The following is a 13,069-nucleotide window of genomic DNA, read 5'->3' on the forward strand; positions in this document are numbered from 1 at the left end:
TCTGCTATTACTATTAATTATTTCTAGCAAATGTGCATGTCCTGGTACACGTTTCCTGCACTATAGCATTGTTTTAGTACAAAACAAAGCCTGTGGGATTTCTAGTAAGATATGGTAAACAGTAAAAGCACAAGAACAACAAGATCACATCCAAAAACTGGAAAAGAAATAAATGCAAAGGAAGAGAAAAGAGAACAGACAGACAACCCAGGGAGAATGTGTGAGCGACAGAAATAGTGAGAGAGAAAGAGGGTCAGTAAGTCTGAGCTTGCCGCTTCTACTTGAAGCCGATGCTCCTGTCTTACCGAAGTACTGAATGATTTATTAAAGTGTGTAGAGGAAGATGAGCGGAGGAGAGAAGAGGGCAGCCAGGCAAGGCCTGATTAACCGGGGGAGGGAGAGAGAACAAGCAACCCTCTATTATGCATCACTCCAGAGGAAAAGAGGGAAGAGAGGACAGTAAAGCGGAGATATTTTTGTACAGCATGCTGTGGTTTATCTGTTTTAGTGCTGTTTGCGGTGGCAACTGTGTGTGTGCGTGCATGCGTGCGTGTGTGTGTGTGTGTGTGTGTGTGTGTGTGTGTGTGTGTGTGTGTGTGTGTGTGTGAGATAGAGAGATACAGAGTCAATCGTGTACATTGTCTAGGTGAATGTGGTGGGGGTTGGAAGCAGGAAATTAATAGAACAAGGCTAAAAGACTGAGTAAAAGGAGGAAGATGAGTGGGGGTGGGAAGAGGAGAAAAGACATACCAGGGTCAGTGATTAAGACTTAAAAGCTGTGTTTTGGGATGCTAAATGAAGAACCTAAGATTACAGCTATATCTCATTGTTAACCTTAAAAGGGCTTTCACATAATACATTTCTTGTAAAACTCCCCTGTTCCTATCTGTGTAGAGTTTCACTTTTCACAGTTCTCCTCACATTTACATGGGCTATTTTCTCCCACCTTCTAAAAATATGCCAGTAAGTTTGATTGAATATTCAAGATTGCCCCGGGTGTGATAGAGTGTCTGACTGGCTTGTGCCCTTGGATAGACAGGATATGAAACTAAAACTGAAACCGCAATAATAAATCCAAAAATAGAAGAAAAAAAAAACCAGAACCCCCTCCATCAGCTCACAAAACAAAGACCAAGCTTACCAGTGAAAGGCATGTGACATTTGTGCAAATTAAAAAAGTATTAGTTATGTAACAAGACAAAAAAAAAGAGCGATGTTATTATGGCGTCATACTGTGCAATTTAGATAAATGAATCAGTGGTGAAACATGGAACAGGTGTAAAAAATAGGGTAAAAAAACAATGTCAAGATGAGGACTAAATCAGAAATGCATATGGCATTGTAAACAAAACGCATGACATGAAAGCTGCACTTGGCATGTGCTGAAAGTCGTGAGTCATACAGGAAGTGGTAGATCATCTATACCATTTTGCATGGTATTTTTTTTAGCTTCATTACTGACAGTAATACGTTTATGAACAACAATGAAAACATATGTTTTGTTTTATATAACAATAAAGATAATTAATACCCATTTGCTCTCTCTCTCTCTCTCTCTCTCTCTCTCTCTCTCTCTCTCTCTCTCTCTCTCTCTCTCTCTTGTTTTTTTTCTCCCTTAGGATCTGCCTGATGCATCCTAACGCCCTACTGCTGGATGGAGTTCTCTTCATTTGGAGATTAACCACTCTATGCAGCTGGGTATGGTTCCACATCAACAGCCTAAAGACCAATGAAGTTACTGAGCAACACAAGAACTTTTAAGGATGGATTTGGTCTGTAATTAATATCAACAGTCTACTACAATGGACCAGGACCACAATTTGCATTTAATCACCTAACACTGCACACTGTAACAATGATGAACTGTGGTGGACGAAGTACACAACCACGTACTTGAGTAAAATAGAGATACAATATGTAAATATTACAGTAAAGGTAAAAGTGCTCCCTTTAAACGTTTACTTGAGTAAAAGTGCTAAATTATTTGGCTTCAAATGTAAGTACTATGATTTATTATGGCTATAATGTCCTATTATTATTTTTGTCACATGACTCTTGTTTAAGCAACTAGAATGATATTAATGGTTCGAACATTGATTTATATCTATTAAAATTATCCTGAGTTTAAAACCTTCTTTTCAACTACAGTTAACCCCCGTTAATTTGCGGTTGGGAACTCGCAGCTCGGAAAATTTGCGGGTTCTCATTTGTAACCTGACTAACAGCATTATCTTAAAATCAGGAACGTTAGGAATAACATTTTAAACTATGTTTTCACGAAAAACAAATGTCTTAAAAAACATTTTAAACACATTATTGTATTAAAGTGACATAACATCTAGATGAATTCACTAATGTACCTTAAGCGGGGGCTCGTCCAAAATTCGCAGATCTTAGAACGTAACCCACGTGAGTTCGGGTGGATCACTGTATGTAAAAAATTATGCTACAGGTGTCCAGGAGTTCCTTCCATCATTTATTACTATCAAAATGTTCTGCTTGCTGTTGAACTGACACTGAACTGTATGTTGGTGATAAGTAGATAAAACCAAGCGGCAATTAAAACAAGTTTAAAACAGAGCACACGCTCGACCCTGATTGGTGGATTGCTGCATCCTGGATCAGTTTTTATCCACTCATAAATAAAAAGGAACGACTGATAGCAAAAGGTAGTTGAGTAAAAAGTAAGATATTTGACTTTAAAATGTATTGAAGTCTCCTACTCCTACAGGTAAGTACAGTTATGCAAAAAAGCAACTTAAGTACAGTAATTTATTACATTTACTTTGTTACTGTCCACCACTGACTGTAATGCATAGACATTCGGTGCAAACAAGATGAGGATATATTCCCTTATGGTTCCTCTCAAGGTTTCTTCCATCTGCCATCTCGAGAGTTTTTTCTGGCGTCACTGACTCGCTCATTAGCGACAAACCGATAGTCCAGTCACCATTATATTTCCTTTGCAGCACAGATCTTCCTTTTCAGTAGAGAGTGGTTACAGATCCACCAGTATCCCTTGCTATTTTGTTGTCTAAATAATTAAAAGCTGCACTTGTTGAGCTTACATTAGAATTGTGTGGTGCTGATCTGACAGATGCAATCTCTCCACACACACAGGCCTTAACACCTTTAATACTTTAAAACAGCCATTAAAGCATTTATGACCCTGGATCTGAGCCAGAGAAAAGGAGGGGCTCTCTGGAGCTTAAATATGTGAGCACACATTATATTAATGGTGTGTGTGTGTGTGTGTGTGTGTGTGTGTGTGTGTGTGTGTGTGTGTGTGTGTGTGTGTGTGTGTGTGTGTGGTAAATCCTTCATTCTAATTGCTTTCACTGTAATTGATTAGTGTGCAAATTATAACGCCAGGATATTAGCCTTAGTGAGTCTCCTACATAAGGAAATATAGGATTTTGCTTTTAACAGGCATGTGCTGATAATTCGCTGCACAATATATCACAATATTCAACGGTTACTGCACAATATTGTTGTCATGGAAACTTCATCATTGCTCGTGTGCTCCATTTAAGAGGAAGTAAAAGGTAGAATCAATCAGCCAAGAGATGCTTGAGGTTCACCACTTTATACTAAACCAAGACTAATGCATGCTACTATAAGGTCCAGAAACAAGAACAAGAACTGCTTCAGGAAATAATGAGAGATATACTGTAAATGAACACTTGTATTGATAGGATTTGGGTGTAAAAACTGTAAAAAGCGTGTTTCTTTTGAAGGAATCCAAGAATCATGGTCTGGAATTAAGAAGATAGTAAATGCATGACAAAATGATTCATGATGACAAGTAATAACAAACAAATGAATGTATTCAGTTTAATTCATTTTTATTTGTATAGCACTTTTAACAATGGACATTCTCCCAAAGCAGCTTTACAGAGACAAAAAGATTATAAAGTTGTAGTAAAGAAGTTATAAATTGAGTGCCTATAAGTTTTGTTCTTTAAAATGTTTAAGTTTATCCCTAATGAGCAAGCAAGTGGCAACTGTGGCCAGGAAAAACTCCCTGTGATGGCATGAGGAAGAAGCCTTCAGGAAAACCACCAAATGTCTATTCATTACAGTTTCATCATTGTTAAGGTGTACTTAAGGTGAACTTAATCCGCTGTAGCGTCCCCCAATGGGAGAAGTCGAAAGAAGAAGAAGAAGAATACTGTTAACTTAATCCATTGTAGAAGACTGCTGATATTACCGACAATCTAATTTCATCCGAAGTTCTTGAGCTACTCAGTAACTTTATAGATCTTTAGGTTGTTGATGTGGAACCATCCTCAGTTGCACAGAGGGGTCTCCAATTGAAGAGAACTAGGGTTAGGGTCAGGATGAATCGGGCAGATCCGAAGAGAAGAAAGCTAAAGAATCATGTTTAAATTCAAATTCCAATTTTTTAAAAATTAGTTTTTATTTAAATATGATCATTTATTTATTTTATTATTTATGATCTTTTTTTTGCACACTATGATCGTTAACCCAGAACTGTACACTACTAAAGTAACTTGCTCTTAGATTAAAATATTATTTTATGGTGATGTTATAAATATATGTGCATGGTGACGATATCTCACAAGGTTGATCCATTCAAACACATCTGAAGGACTATAGAAAGAAATGCTGGTTGTTGAGGTCTATGTAAGAGTTATACAGAGGTGACGTTTGAACACTGAGATCAATGTTTCATACACCAGGTGAAATATATTTCTTTTTTATATTTATAATATATTATGTATTATGTACTGTAGAGGTTGGTATGTGCTTTTTCAACAGTGCATTAAACATTTAGTCCCCATTTGCTCTTATAATAACAAATGAAAGAATAGGAGCGGTGGTAGCTTAGTGGTTAAGACATTGGGCTTTGGATCAAAAAGTCACAAGTTCAATTTCCAGCACCACTAAGCTACCACTGCTGGGCTCTTTAGCCTTACCTGGTTAAATGTAAGTCCCTCTGGGTAAAGGTGTCTACTAAAAAGTTGAAGTTAACCCAAAAATATGGCATAATCTACCACTCTTTGTAGGGAGGTGGTAGCTCAGTGGTTATGGCATTAGCCTTTGGATCAGAAGGTCACGAGTTCAATTCCCACAAATACATGACAACCTACTTGTTGCTTTGAATAAGGGCATATTCTAAATGCTGAAAATTAAAATAACATCCAGCTCTTCTTCAACAATGTTCACTAGATGTTGGTCAGGTGTTAACAAAGACTTGGCCAATTTGTATGTAAAAGAATGAATTTTCTGTAGTTGAAGACCACCTCTCTTCTCTAATTAATTTTCACTAAGCTGTAGAAAAAGCCCATCTGTTGACAATTTTTTATATATTTATTGGAGCACACAGCCTGCCATGTGAAACAGGCTTGTCGGGAAGAGATGGACTAAAATGCAATCGCTGATCATCACTGATCTCATCATCAGACTCAAGATTATTGCTCTGTCTAATAACCATCACAAAGTATTACGAGATTGCTTTTGATAGCATGAACATCCATACATTTTTTTGCTTTATTTATTGAGTAATTATTTTAGAATTAACACACAGCAAGACATGGCAGAGAGACAGAAGAGATATAAATGCAAAACTACATCATTTGATTTGTTATCACTAACATTGTAAAATGTGTTTTATAGCATGCCTGATATATTACAAATGCAAATGAATATATATTTTCTTGACAAAATTTGCAAAAATTTCAGCAATACAAAAATGTTAAACAGTACAATTGCCGTGGCATACAGTACTGACATTGCATAATTGTTTTATATTTATGACCCTTAGAAGAACCTTTATTAAAGAAAAACTATTAATTATTGTCATTAAAAATAACTAAATAAATCTAGATAAACTTAAAACTTTCTTTTCGGCTTCTCCCGTTAGGGGTCGCCACAGCGGATCCTCCGCACGTTTGATTTGGCACATGTTTTACGCTGGATGCCCTTCCTAACGCAACCCTCCCCAATTTATCCGGGCTTGGGACCGGCACTAAGAGTGGCTGGGGATGGTTCCCTGACCGGGAATCGAACCCGGGTCGCAGCAGTGGGAGCGCTGCATCTTAACCACTAGACCACCAGGGGACCTAACTAAATAAATCTAGATAAAACACACAAATGCTGACATACACACATGCACACATTTTTTATTCAAGCTTTATTATTTGCAGTTATTTTTTCAAATGAGGTTCATCTATTTTTTATCTATTTTTTGTAAATGTCCACAATAAAACTCGAATAAAATTTTTTTTATTTTTTTATTTTTTATAAAAACACTTTTTAAAATACATTTATTGTCATTTACCACAACACATCACCATTAAAAAAAGTAATAATAAACAAGGATAGAAACAAAAAGAAGAATTTTGTGAATGCAGTGAATTATGTGAGTGTAAGATATTAAAAAAATATATATTAATACAAATTATTATTATTATTATTATTATTATTATTATTATTATTATTATTATTATTATTATTATTATGTATCCGTGTCTTGCCTTAAAAAGGAATCTCAATACTTCTTTAGGTTTATACTGCTGTAAAAAAAATCATCACTATATCTAAATGTAGTACAAATAAAAACACAAAACAGAAGTAACTGAAAAGTGACACCTTTACAGCCAACAGTAAATCACAATGTGATGAAAAGACATTTAACTGATGATAAAAGAAAAAGTGAAGGGAGATACAAAAAAGAACAAGCACACACAACTCCATGGTCACAGTCCATGTTTCTAAGAGGAATGTGTTAAACATCGGTGCTTTGGGCTGCAGCCCACGTCTGCAGTCCTCCATCCGCCCCCTCGCTGCTGCTATAATGGATCTCCAATGAGGCTGCAATGTGCTCTGACTGCACAAAATCAAACCTTTAGCTCAACTAATGCATTCTCCTGTTCACTGCTCTTAACAGCAATACACATCAGCACCACACAGGCTGAGAGCTGAAAGTCTAGTCTTGGTATCCTAGTCTCAATTATGAAAAGTGTTCATTGAGTATTGATTGTAATTGCAATTGGGTAATTGCAATTGCACTGGAGAGCTGGTTTACTAGAACCAGAGTGTATTCTCAGGAACCCCATGCAAGAGTTACAATACTCCCTGAATAAGATGCCCAGTTCATCACCAGGCACTATGCTCATACATGTTTACACTTATGATAAAAAGCCAGTTCAGCTTTTTTTTTTGTTGTTGTTGCTTTTTTTTCTTTTTTTTTTTTTTTTTACAGTAGCTGGAGAACCTGGAGGAAACCCATGTAGACTCACAAAACTCAAACAGTGATCTGTGCTAGGGAATGAACATTGGAGCTGTAAGGTGGCAGCACTACCTGCTGCACCACTGTTCCTCTCAAAAGCTAATAAGTGGTAGTTCAATGCAAGTAGTAATGCCATGCCAGTCAGTTTTGTTTTTATCAGCTGAGAGAAAAAATTTGTCAACCAAGCTACTACTATGTACGAAATGTAGGTGTAGGTGGTAATACTTTTTTGGCATTGCAGCCCAAGGTCGTCTTCTTATTCTTTTTCTTCTTCTTTCAGTGGATCACCCATCTCTATACCACCCTGTTTTCTGCTTCCTGCTTCTTTCAAATGAACTACCTGCATGTCTTCCCTCACCACATACATAAGCCTCCTCCTTGGCGGCTCCATCTTTAGCATTCTTCTACCAATATACCCCGTTGTCCTTCCTCTGCACATGACCAAACCATCTCACCTTGTCTCCAAAACAGTCCCACTCATTTCTAATCCTGCCCATCCTCCTTAATTCCACTGAATATCTCGGCATCTTCAACTTTGCCACCTCCAGATACATCTCCTATCTTTTTTGGCAATGCCATTGTCTCTAAACTATACAACATAGCAGGTCCCACCACAGTCCTATAACCCGAACCATCTAGAGACGTGCCAGTGCCAATTGGATGTGGAGTTTGGACACTGGACCCCCTTGAGTGTTTAAAGGCTCTGGCATTAAGAAGCTGTTGTTGGTTCTATGATGACTGCAAATGTTCAGCTATTTTATGAGTTGCTCATTAGCTCCTAGTTTTATAACCACAAATACTGTATAAGACTGTAGAAAGAACATTATTCATAATCTTACATTCCAGTGCTCATGTTAGTTCTCACTCTCTAGTGTTCTGTATTGTTGAATGATTTATGATCAAACTCTTGATGTCACCCAAAATGAGGATGGGTTCCCCTTTTGAGTTTGGTTCCTCTCAAGGTTTCTTCCTCATAACTTAAAATTCTGTAAAGCTGCTTCGAGACAAAGTCTGTTGTGAAAAGCACTTTAGAAATAAACTTGACTTGACTTGACTTGACTATACACTCCTCCTTTCACTCTTGCAGATACCACATATGTAAAGATAATAAGCCAAATTGTTTTTTTCTTTCAAATATTCACAACAAATTGGAGACACCTAGTTGTATAGTATATCATTGGATGTGGGACAATTACATTTTTCTCAAACTCAAACTTTTCCAGCATGCCAATGCTTTAAAACCAAAACAAAACCAGCTCCATGAAAATATCCTTTACATGGGATGGAGTGAAAGATCTTGAGTGGTCTGCTATAGAGCTCTGACCTCAATCCTATTGAAAACCTTTGTAATGAATTGAAAAGCTGACTGCACCCCAGACCTCCTCATCCTATATCAGTACCAGACTTTATTAACACTCTTGAGGTTGAATGAGCAAAAAATCTCCACAAGCACACTTTAAAACCGAGTGGAACATCTTCCTAGAAGAGTGGAGGTTATTATAACAGCAAATGTGGAATAAATGTGGAATAGGATGTTCAAAAGGAACACAGGGTGCTCCTAGCTGGGTGTCCCAAAACCTTTGTTCAAATAGTGTTATATTTTAGTTAGTTTTAGTCAAGATTTCATGGGCACTATTACAATTCCACAGCTGACTGATTAAACATAAACATGTCACTGGCTTTTCAACGTATTTGATAAATTATATGAATTCCACCACACAGCAGTAAACAGCTTATGGGAAGTCATTCATCAAAAGACAGAACTTTGATTGATGTTACTTTTGAATGTGAGGACGAAATAAATGAAGCCTGTTTACTGTTGTTAGAGCGAATTATTATCCTGAGTGTTACAATATTTACGGTGTTCCTGGAGCACAATAACAAAATGAAGGGAGTGAGACTGAATGATTGATGGCATTGAATGGAGCCTTTTGAATCAGCAGCCTAGCGTAAAACAACACATTTTGCCTACCAGTTTATTAAAGGATGTGCTAGTACTAGTTAAACAGACTAAGAAAGAATAATCTCATACACTATATGGACAAAGGTACTGGGACACCTGACTTTTCCAGCCTTATGTGGTTCTTAACCCAAACTGTTACCACAAAGTGATAAGCCCACAATTGCATATAATGTGTATGTGATAGCATTACATTTTCCCTTCTCTTAAACTAGGAGACCCAAACATCTTCCACCATGACTATACCCCTATAGACAAGTTATCTCCATGAGGGTATAGTTTACATGGGTTAGAGTGGAATATCTTAAATGCCCTGCTATAGAGCTCTGACCTCAAACCTATTGAATATTGAATTGAAACACTGATTGCACCCCAGGCCTCCTCACCCTAAATCAGTACCTGATTTGAAATACAAATCTCCACAAATTTCCACAGGCACGCTTCAAAATCTAGTGGAACATCTTCTCAGAAAAGGTTAATGGTTTAACAGCAAATGGGACTGAATTTTGGAACGGGAAGTTTAAAAAACACAGACTAATCTTATGGTTAAGTCTCCACAAATGTTTCTCTATATATAGTGAATTTGTTTTGATTTCTGTAAGCATGAGGCATTTTAGCATATCTAATTCATCTCTTCTTCTTTTTTCGGCTGCTCCCACTAGGGGTCGCCACAGCGGATCATCCGTCTCCATACCCCCCTGTCCTCTACATCTGCCTCTTTCACACCAACTACCTGCATATGTTCCCTCACCACATCCATGAACCTCCTCCTTGGCCTTCCTCTTTTCCTCCTTCCTGGTGGCTCCATCCTCAGCATTCTTCTACCAATATAACTCATGTCCCTCCTCTGCACATGTCCAAACCATCTCAATCTCGCCTCCCTCACCTTGTCACCAAAACATACTACTCAGAGTTCGGGTAGAAGGGTCTAAGTCAGAGAGGTGACCAAGAACCTGATGTTCACTCTGAATCAGCTCCAGCGTTTCTCTGTGGAGAGAGGAGAACCTTCCAGAACAACAACCATTTCTGCAGCACTGCAGCACCCTAACCCTAACCCTGTATTGTAGAGTGTCCAGATGGAAGCCAAGCATCATGTTTGGAGGAAACAGGCACCGCTCATCCCCTGGCCAATACCATCCCTACAGTGAAGCATGGTGGTGGCAGCATCATGCTGTGGGGTTCTTTTCCAGCGGCATGAACTGGGAGACTGGTCAGGAAAGAGGGAAAGATGAATGCAGCAATGTACAGATACATCCTTAATTGAAATCTCATCCAGAGCACTCTGAACATTATACTATTGGGACTATTAACCTATTAAGGTAATCTTTTGCTCAGGACCGTGAATATATGATTTTGATAAAGCAATGGTAACTGATGCATGTTTAAGGTAATTCATATTTATTCTATATATATATTTTTTTTATAGATCTGGGAGATCTGAGAAATTGCCATAATATCCAAAAGCATACCAGTTAAAAGTTGATAATGCCTGTAATGTCATTATTATTATTATTATTTAGTATAAGTAGTAATATTTTGTTAATCTTCAGCAGCCAACAATGACTCTAGTTTCTTTCTATGCAACACTCAGAAAATACACTACTTAAACATGCAGCAAAAGAAAAATTATATTCCTATTCACAGATTTTTTATTATAATTACAACAAAAGACATTTTAATCCAGCCACAATTACAAGATTAGATTGAAGCCGCAGATATACATTTCTGTGTCTATGGCGCTCTCTGCTGGTGAGACTTGTTATAGCTACATTACAGAAATTGATAACAGTTACTGAGTATGTGCTCAATTTTTATTATTCTGGAAGAAATAACATCATTCAAATATCTGGAAGTTTGAATAGAACGAATACAGCACATCTGCAAAGTATTCACATCGCTTAATTCTTTCCACATTTTGTTATGTTACAGCCTTATTCAAATGGATTAAATTCATTATTCTCCACAACATGAAAAAAGTATTTACAGCCTTTGCCATGACACTCAAAATTGAGCTCAGTTGCATCCTGTTTCCACTGATCATCCTTGAGATGTTTCTACAACTTAATTAGAGGTGGTACATTCAATTGATTGGACATGATGTGGAAAAGCACACACCTGCCTATATGAGGTCTCACAGTCAACAGTGCATGTCAGAGCACCAACCAAGCCATAAGGTCCAAGGAATTGTCTGTAGACCTCTGAGACAGGATTGTATCGTGGCAACAGGTCTGGGGAAGAGTACAGAAAAATTTTGGCAGCATTGAAAGTCCCACAGACCACAGTGGCTTCCATGATCAGAACCAGTTTGGAACCACCAGGACAGAAACTGAAAATTTGAAGGAGAAGGTCCTTAGTCAGGGAGGGGACCAAGAACCCGATGGTCACTCTGAAAGAGCTTCAGCGTTTCTCTGTAGAGAGAGGAGAACCTTCCAGAAAAACAACCATCTCTGCAGCACTTCACTAATCAGGCCTGTATGGTAGTGACCAGATGGAAGACAAGCGTCATGACTGGAGAAATCCAGGTACTGCCTATTACCTGGCCAATACCATCCCTACAGTGAAGCATGGTGGTGGCAGTATCATGCTGTGTGGTTAGAACTGTTATAAGAACTATACAAATTGGAATTAATGCAGAATTAATTAAAATACCGAGTTAATTGGAATCGACGCAGTCTCCCATGTCATGTTTAAGATGACACATAGGATTAATAAGATTAATATGGAAATGTTAATTTAGAGTAGGTTTCAATTGTGCCTTGGCTGTCTTCCAGCAGAAGATCATGTTGGGTAAAGGTTATTCTACCGTTCTAGCTACTCATTCTACCATTTAAACCCTTGCTAGCTAAATGTAATTTCCTCACAAAGTAAATTTCAGGCTATCTGTAAGTTATTAGATAACTACACCGATCAGACATAATATTATGACATTATAACATTATGACCGGTAAATTAATAACACTATCACATTCATCATGGCACCTGGAATTTATTAGGCAGCAAGTGATCTCAAAGTTGATGTTTTAAAAAAACTGGAAAAATGGGCAAGCGTAAGAGTTTGAGCGAGTTGACGAGGGCCAAATTGTGATGTCTAGACGACTGGGTCAGATCATCTCCAAAACTGCAGCTCTTGTGGGCACTTCCAAATACTGTTTTAAAAAAATGTGTAGATGATAAACAAAACATTCAGAACAAAATTAACCCAGTAGAACTGAAGTGACTGAACTAATCAGCAGCAATTTCCTGGTTGATCTTAGCGTACAGTAATTAAAAAGACGAAATTGATGACATTTGGTGTTGAACTACATGCGAATTTACCTAAGACATAGAAGAGATACTGATCTGGACGATGCATATAATCAGTGTGATCTAATTTCCCACATTCAAGTCTTTCAATTTTGCCTGTAATGTTGTTTTTACATTATTATACCTTGTTATAAATTTAGATATGGAATCAACCAGAATTCTATTGTGAAACATTTTATATGTATTTTTCAGATCTACATATATTACATAGTAAAAAAAAGAGGTTCCCCAGGCCTGCACACCAATGCTTTATAGTTATTTTGTTTACAATACTTGTTGAACCACACAAGGTCACAATCATTTCATAAAAGCAAGTTAAAGAAGCTCTAAATAAACAATTGCTCAGCTTGAAATGTGCTATAGGTATCTATATATTTATTTATAGTAGAACAGGAAATGCCAATGGATGAAAAGGAAATTTGCCAAACAACAAAAGCAAACATTAACAACAATGTGACTAAATTAGGTCAACCTAATTTTTCAACCTGTCAGAAGTTTTAAATATTTTAGACTTGTACACACATTATATATATATATATATATATATATAT

At 37.3% G+C, this 13,069-nt stretch overlaps 1 long non-coding RNA gene across 1 annotated transcript; it reads left to right on the forward strand.

The window, feature by feature from the left end:
* Window positions 1–10,126: 10,126 nt before the first annotated feature.
* LOC310732562 lies at window positions 10,127–12,726 on the forward strand. Its single transcript, XR_014535495.1, has 2 exons — window positions 10,127–11,867; window positions 11,929–12,726. It is a non-coding gene; the product is annotated as an uncharacterized lncRNA (long non-coding RNA).
* Window positions 12,727–13,069: the final 343 nt, after the last annotated feature.

This window comes from Silurus aristotelis (genome assembly GCF_946808225.1).
Source record: "Silurus aristotelis genome assembly, chromosome: 10".
Taxonomy (NCBI): domain Eukaryota; kingdom Metazoa; phylum Chordata; class Actinopteri; order Siluriformes; family Siluridae; genus Silurus; species Silurus aristotelis.